Genomic DNA, 8,791 nt, shown 5'->3' with positions numbered 1-8,791 from the left:
GGTGTATATCTGGTTTTAAATTCCCTCTGCTGGGCTCACATCGGAGCCCAATGGTCGGATGTTGGTGCAAAAATATTACTTAGTTTGCATCAGTACAGTAACAAATTAATAAGGGCCTTTCTTTTATTTTAGAGACAAATTAAGTAGAAAACTATAGATTGCTCTAGGTTTGAACTTAAAATAATAAAACGGGATGAGCCTCACTAAACAAAACACATAAATTTCGGGGCCCTCGATAATTGTATATATTAAAATACTTAGATTTCGGGACGGGCCGTTTAGCGAATTTCACGGCCTTCCCCAAAATAATAATGCGTTAGTCTCTTTAACCGCGTATTTTAATAACATTACCTCCCTAAACTCGGGTGCGCATTTATGTGACCCAAATCCAAATCCCAACGATGTTAAAGTATGTCCAAAAACCACGAGTGCATTTATATGACGTGGTTCAAGACTTGTTTTAATGACGTTGCAATTTTCTTTAAAAATGAATAAAAGCGGTTAAGGTTAAAATTTGCACATAGGTTCATAATTGTTAAAATCAGATAATTTAAGCCAAATATAACAGTTGAGAGACCGTGCTAGAACCGCAGAACTCGGGAATGCCTAACACCTTCTCCCGGGTTAACAGAATTCCTTACTCATATTTCTGGTTCGCAGATTTAATACAAAGTCAATCTTTTCCTCGATTCCGGATTCAACCGGTGACTTGGGACACCATAAATCTCCCAAGTGGCGACTCTAAATCTTTAATAATAAATCCCGTTTCGATTGTCCTTTAATTGAAAAAACTCCCTTATGCCCTGTCGGGTGTAGGTAAAAAGGAAGTGTGACACCCCGCTCCTTTATCCCAGTCGCTTGTTGGCACTGACAGCCATGTCTTTCCACACTTCAATCAGCTTTTGGTGGGATTCTTGTATTTCCTGGTGCTCACTTTCGCATTCCCGAATTATCTTGTGCAATTGGTTGTACTTAACCTGTACTTCAGCCTTTTCGTCGATGATCCTATGACCTCGAACAAACCCGGGTTGTCCTAACCCATTATGATCGTCTTCCAACAAGCTTGGATAGTATGGAGTATATCCAGCATGGTACCTGTCTAGTTCAATGGAATCCTTCCCCAGGATGATTTTGCAGTGCCACATATGCTGAGCTTGGCACTTGTATGGACTATCGTCATATTGAAAGTCGGCCCTGAAGTGACTCATCTTGTCAACCCTTGGTATAACCTGCTTTCTTCTTGCCTGTCTCATGACTCAGAGAGGGACGTAAGGATAAGTTACTCTCATACCGATGAGTGTAAGAAACAGTGCATCCCGATATTGGACAATGAACTCTTCAGTAGGGAACCATTCGAACATCCACTGTACTTGGTCCTCTTTCAGATTTTCGAACAACTCTACCCACCCTTTGGCATCTTCTGGTTGAGGAAACATGTTAGGCATATAGTTCATTCGCCTTGGCTGATGGAAGGTGATATGATCATCCCAATCCCTGCGCAGAATCTCTTGCCGATATTCACCCTTTTGGAGGTGCTCCATGAGCCAGAGTTGGAGTAGTAAGTTGCAACCCTCAAAGTGTTTGGCCCCTCGTTGACATTTTTCTAGGGCTCGATACATCTCTGCAATAATCATGGGTACTATGCTAAACGGCTACCCCCCAATTACCTCCATCAAAGTCTTGGTGACCATGGCTAGTCTGGTGTGGATCCTAGCCTTCTTCATAGGAAATACTATCATCCCCAGAAAGCAGAACATAAAGACGAAGACCCTTCGATGGATATGCCCCAATAATGTGAGGGTGAATTCATCCGGGTAAGTACGGTAGGACTTGCTATGGTCGTACCTCTCATACAGATAGTCGAAAGGGATGTAGGAATCCTTCAAACAGGTCAAGTCTGGATTCTTCTTTAGTCCCATCATTTTGAGAAAGCCTCTACCCTTGCAATTTTTCGGCATAAGTAAACCCGGAGTCTCTCATGGGATACCAGCTAGTCCTCATATTTCCTCTAGTAAAGGTGTCATTTCAATGTCCCCGAAGCAGAACAGAGACCTGTCGCTATCCCAGAATAGAGTAACAACCTCTATGATTTTGTTGTCAGGTTGGATTTTCCCACCAGCTTAGTAACCTTGGATGGATGTTGGTGACTATGCCGAATCTGGGGACTTCGTGCCTCATTTTTTTGCAAGACAAAGTGTTAGACCCTTACCCCCGCCAGACTAGACTATTAAATACCAACAATTAGCATGAAAAGCATTTAGTTCTCCAAATAAATGCACAGAACGTGGTAGTTTCCGTTTGGGTTTCAAGGAAACCCAGTGGACTTTGGACAAGGCTATCTTAAAGAGTCATTATGCGGACAACATAACTGACTCGGCTAGGTTTGACCATGATGCATGCACAGTTAAACAGAGTAGGGTTTCTATGGGGTATTAGACTGGTACCCTTGAGCGGACAACTCAAGAGGGAAAGGCATGGAACCGTCGACTACACCGTTGATCGACTAGTTTTACCGCAAATACGCCTTTGCCAAATTTAGGGGGTGATAATATTGGAAGGGCGCAACCACTAATTATAAGCGTTGCTATGGTATTTTGTTTGGCACGAGTGGAATATGAATATGCAGTTACAAGAATTAAACAAATTGTCATGTATTTGCACGTTCATAAAGTAATAATTACAATAATTGCTCATAATTACAACAGTATTTAAAGGAAAGCGGTAAAAGGAAGCATTAAAGAAAAGAAACAAAGAGACAAGTCAGTTTCGTAGTAGAAGAGAGATAAAGACATTAAATAAAGACAATAAAGAAACAGTAAAGTCACAAGTAACATGAAATGGTGAAAGCCTAAAGAAAATCCCTAGCAGAGTCGCCATGCTGTCGTGCCCCCTTTTTCTAAAGCGAAATCGGGTCCATGACATTTGGGAGGACAACTCGTTCCCTTTTGGGAATTGGGTTTGGATTTTGGAAGAGTCGCCACCTAATGATTAAAGTGCATTAGGACACTAAGAAGGGTTTGAGTTGGAAAACTAAGGTTTGGGTAAAGGCTAGAAATTATCTCGAGAGGAAGGTGTTAGGCACCCCTCAAGATCCACTAGTGTGGTTCCCGGCCATGCTACAATTGCGACTTTAAATAACAGGTAAGCAAATAAAGGTCTCAAATAGAAGGGGATTTTTCATATAATTGCAAGTAAACTGAAAGTTTGAAGAAAATAAAGAAAGCAGAAATTTTAAGTAAATAGTTTGAAAAATTCTGAAAAATAAACAAGTAAAGGGGAAGGGGTCCTATGTTTAAAAATAATATGGATCACATCAATGCAATACCGAGTAATCGCTCCTCAGAAGAGGGGTTACACATTATATTATCGCACCGACCATCATATCCATATCTACCATTTCCCACCTCGTTAAGGTATTAAAGCGCAAAATAGTATCGTTACTTATTGCATGCTAATACCGCCCCAATCTTATCAATCCTGGAGGTATTTGGGACTACTGTCCTAAAGGGAAGGGAATTTTGGCTTTTTAGAGTTTTAAAAAGGATAAAATTCTAGGGCGACAGTCAAAACATATGAGGCAAGTATGGGAGAACACATAACAGTTTAAATGGCTCAAACGGGCCTCCTCACTTAAAGAAACAGATTGTTTAGCATGACTTGCAAATATTGGTTATGGTCTGAATTAAACTTAAACGTTAAGGCAGGCTGATTTATCACCTATTTTCAGCTAAGAAGTCTGAATTAGGCCTGCCTGCTGGTTGTAATTATCAAAGACTGGTGCAGTTAATTAATTACCTAATGGCTTGCCTAGGTGAGAACTACAGGCATGATATCTAATAATGCTTAAACTGATTTTAAAGAAGGATTACTAAATTTAGAAAATAAAAATTCTGCAGATTTTAAATGACATTATTACTGATTTTAGACTTGTAGATGAAATAGACAAATCAGATTCAAACGGTTACTCCTATAGGCATGATTTCTAAGCTTGTTGGTTTTAAAACGGTTACGTAAGTATAGGAGTCCTATAAGCCTGGTATCTAGGATGTAATTGATTATTTTTGTAACCTATAGACTGTTTGCCTAATGACATCTGTATATGCAAAAGTGTAGAAAACCTATAGACATGATTGCTAATGTAGTAATGCAACAACTTACAAGCGGGATTTCTAATGCAGTAATGAAACAACTTATAGGCAGGATCTCTAATGAAATGCATAACCTATAGGCAGGATTTCTAATGAAATGCATAACTTGTAGGCAGGATCTCTAATGTAGTAATGAAACAACTTATAGGTAGGATTTCTACATGAAATGCATAAACGAAAAACAGGCTGTGGTTGCAGAAGTAAATACCTAAAGCATGATGTCTACCCGTATGCATACATGAGTGACCCTCCCCTTTTTTACTAAAAACTCATAAGTTATTACAGGCCCGAATGAATTAAGAAAAAATAAAAATTACACCAGAAATTAAAAATTCCAACCAAGGAGAGCCTAATTCAGACCCCAGGTCTGAAATATAAAATAAACCAACTTCCAAAGATCAGATTTCCAAAATTCTTTCTCTTATTTGGGATGTGACAAAGTTCCCAAGAGCCTCAAAGGGACTCCGGAAAGTGCTTACACCCCAAATACATTGCAGAATTAGATTATAGTGTAGTGTGGAAGGGCCAGCCCTCAAATGTCTAAGTTCGGAGGGAACTCGAGGTCCCAAGGCAAGGCTCATAGGAGGGGGGCAGAACTTAGAGTCTAAGAGTAAGTGCATAGAGGGGGAGTTAGGGAAGGCCATGGCAGGCTGGTGGTCATGCCCATCAATTAGGAGATCTGGCACACCCCTGACCAGCCTGTTGGCCACATTTAGGGAGTTAGGATCTATTGAGGATCAAGTTCAGACCTGAGCAACAACTTGGATACTGCCAGGCCATGAACCTTAACTCAAACACATAAAGGGAGTAGGGGTATGGGGAATTCACAACAAACAACAAATGCAAAGAGAGAGTAGCATATTCAATACAGAACATGAACAGCAAAGTAGACAAAAGTGGAGCAACTGTAAAGTAAACACATAGGGATTCTGATGGAATCAAAATTAGGACATACCAGTTTCATGGAAACAAATAAGTGAAAGCAGAAATCTTGTAAGCCAAATTGCAAGCAAGCAGTACAAAAGATCTCGGCAGAGAGTAGGGAATTGAAAGAGTATTGTAATTGAAAGTGTGTGTGTAAGAGTATGCAATTCGAAGTGTAAGTAATGTAAGTTGAAAGTGTAGAACTGAAGGTTCAAGGTGATGTAAGTGCAGAAGGGTCGTGCCTATTTTATAGTGAAGAAAACAAGTAAGAAAAGGTAAGGGAATAGTTTGCAATCAATCACACAAAATCTCCCTTCAGTTAAGGGATTCTGATTTCAAACGGGTAGAAGACAATTAAGGAAAGAAATTTGATTAAAAAACTTTTCAAAGTAGCACAAGAAGGGTAAATACACAGGAGTTATTTAAGGAAAAAGTTTTGTGGTACACAGTTTGTGAAAAATAAGGAAAGGGCATCAATCAAACAGCTAGGGAAATCAATATTACAGGGTTTTTTCGAATGAAACAAGTCAGGAATAGGTAAAGAAGGTTCAATTAAAGAAAATAAGTTGCAATCAGTCAAAACTTATTAAAAGGAATTCGAAATCAATCAATTAGTTGTCAAAACCTTTTTTGAAAGAAGAATTTCTCATATATAAAGAACACAAGTATCAAACAAGAAGGAGTTGTCATGCTAATTAGAAAAGACAGGCATGGAAAAAGTTCAGAGTCACAAGCAAAGAGTTTCAATTTAGTTCATAGTACTTAGAATGAGTCTGATAGTCCGGGGTTCCAAAGTAGAACCCTAACCCGAACATAAAATCAAACTTGCCAAAGAAACCCTGAAATCCTGTGTTTCAAGTCGGATCAGACATAGAGATGAGAAGCTAAGTCATTGAAACCGACTCAAAGGTCTGTTTCAGAGCCTTATAAGAAACAAAACAGATATGATAGCAGGTTTGAAACAACAAGGAAAGAAAACTGATTTAAAGCATGAAGAACTTGTTTTAAGAAAAGCCCGGAACTTAGGTAAGTTCAGAAGAAAGAGTGATACGAACTTCAGAAGCAGTAGATGAAACATGCTTAGCAAGAACACAAAAAGAGTCCAGTAAAGAAAATAAAATCAAAGAACTCAACAGTAAACACATATAGTAGAAGAGTAAGGAAAACATAACAAGGATTAGCATGTGAGCACAGGAGTAACATGTATAATAGAAAAAGAAAACATACGAGCATAATATAGGCGAACACACATGAAGAAAAGAGAAGGAAGAATCAAAAAGATGTTTTGAAAACCTTTCAGAAACCCTAAATCGAAGACAAACGATTTTGAAAAGAAAATTTGGGGAAAACACTTTAAAAGTCGAGTAAAGCACAGATACAACATAAATCTAAGAAAACAACAGAAAAAAACCTCGAATAGCTTAGGGTTTCAAAGAAACCCTAGAAATGAGAAAGGCTTGGAAGAAAGTCCGATCTTGAGTCAGATGAGTGAGAATCAGGCTCCTAAGGCTTGAATATGCCGGAGTAGAGGCCGAAGAAGCCATAGAACGCAAGATCTAAGAAGATCTGAAAGAGAACCGTCGAGGTCAAACTTCGAAACCTCGAACACCCAAGGTCTAATGGTGGAGAGGGGTGAGTATAGACCATCCATGGCCTGAGAAGCCATGGATTCCGGTGGAGTGGTGGTTGAAAAGGGCAGGAGACGACTAGGGTTCCGAAGAGCCATTGAGAGAGTTTGAAAGACGAAGGGTTTTCAAAGGTGGATGAGAGACGGAAATGAGGGATTAGGGTAGGTTGTTTGGGGTTAAAAATGGTAAGAGGGATTTATGGCCGTTGATCAAAATGATCAACAACCTGGATCAATAATAGGAACCGGGCAGATTTTTAAATTGGGTGGGGGGCGGGTAAAAAATAAAATTGGGTTGGTCTAATTGGGGTAGATTTGGGTTAATTTAAGGTCTAAAATTGAAATGTAAATAGGTTGTAATTGAAATAAAATGAGGCTAAATGTTAAATAGCTAGTTTTCCCTTTTATTTTATAAAAAATAGTAAAAATAATTTTAAAAGAAAATTAAAAGTACTGAACCAATTAATAATATATAAATATTAATTAAAAAATATTGAAACCAATTTTACAATTATAAAATGCTATTAATCTTAAAGTAGGCTAGAATTGCAATTATATGCAATTTAGTCTTTTAATTACCAAATAAATTTGTAAAAATGTACAAAAATTAATTTAACTATATTTTGGTATAAACATGGGAATAAAATAAATTACTCGCCAAAATTGATAGTTTTGGGAATAATTACTGATTTTTGTACTGCTAAAATGGACAATAAATTGATTTAATTTTTTTTTAAATTAGGAAAAATTCCAAAAAACTTGGGCATGCTTATATATGCATATACATGTTATTTTGAAAGCAGTTTGTATAAAAATATATAGGGAAAATTGGGTATCAACAGCTACCCAGGGACTCGGCGGGCCCGAGATGGTGTGGCGATCCAATTCCTGAGAACGGATCCTTTTACCACAGTCTGAATAGTGAGGCCTCCTTCCTCCTCCTCCTCAATTATAGCACTGCAATCCATATCCTCATCCTATAGGAATAAATTCCTCAGCCCAGCTAACGCTTCTTCCTCTACCATTCCCCATATTATATCAGCCCGGTGAAAAGTTTGACCCAGATGTGGCACTGGTTTCTCGAGAGGGTAATAAGGTCCACGCCATGGAGGCGACCAATTATCATACTCTTGCCGTGTATACTGCTATCCGAGCCCGAAGCTAGTACCATGATGTTTCAGCTGTATAGGTTTAGTAATGCCCTAGAGATTCTTCCCAAGCCCTTTGCCGGGTTCATACCCAGACCATGCTAGTATGCTTTCTATTTTGTTACTCCACCATTTGTATTTATCAACGGCATTGACATGTTCGATGTGGTGATAAGTTTCCCCTCCTAGCCTTCTTCTATTCCCGATAACCGGGATGGTTTGACTGGTGTAAATAAGGTTACTCCTATATCCATGGTTGATCACCTCCTGATGGTTCCATTCGAACATCACGACCTGAAGTAGTGTGGAAGCCACACCCCCAGCGGCATGTATCCAAGGTCGTCCCAACAGAAAATTGTATGTAGCTGATATGTCAAGCACTTGGAATTCAACATCGAACCAAGTTGGCCCCATCTGTAGGCAAAGGTTAATTTCCCCAATCGTGGCCCTTTGAGACCCATCAAAGGCTTTCACGTTCATACGTCATGCCCGTATTTCATGGAAACCTTTGCCCAATCTTTTTAGAGTATCCAACGGACAAATGTTGAGGCTTGAACCTCCATTGATCAGGACTTTGGCAATGAATTTGTCTTCAAATTGTACTGTGATATGCAATGCTCGGTTATTATTCAACCCTTCAAGCGGTAATTCATCCTCATGGAATGTGATCTTATGACTTTCCAGCACCTGCCCCACAGGTGATATTGTTGGGTACGTAAGCTTCATTTAACACCTTCATCAAAGCATTCTTGTGCGCCTCTGAATTTTACAGTAGTGATAAGATGGATATCTGAGCGGGGATTTTGTTCAAATGATCAATGACTAAGTATTCCCTCGCATGTACTTTCCTCCAAAGATCATCTGGCCCTGTTTCAATGACAGGTTGCTTGGTAGTGTCCTCCTTACTCGATCCTCCCAAGTCTTTAGGTGTATAGACCCTTCCG

This window comes from Nicotiana sylvestris, chromosome 1 (assembly GCF_000393655.2).
Source record: "Nicotiana sylvestris chromosome 1, ASM39365v2, whole genome shotgun sequence".
Classification (NCBI taxonomy): Eukaryota; Viridiplantae; Streptophyta; class Magnoliopsida; order Solanales; family Solanaceae; genus Nicotiana; species Nicotiana sylvestris.
Note: the sequence above shows the minus strand (reverse complement) of the source record.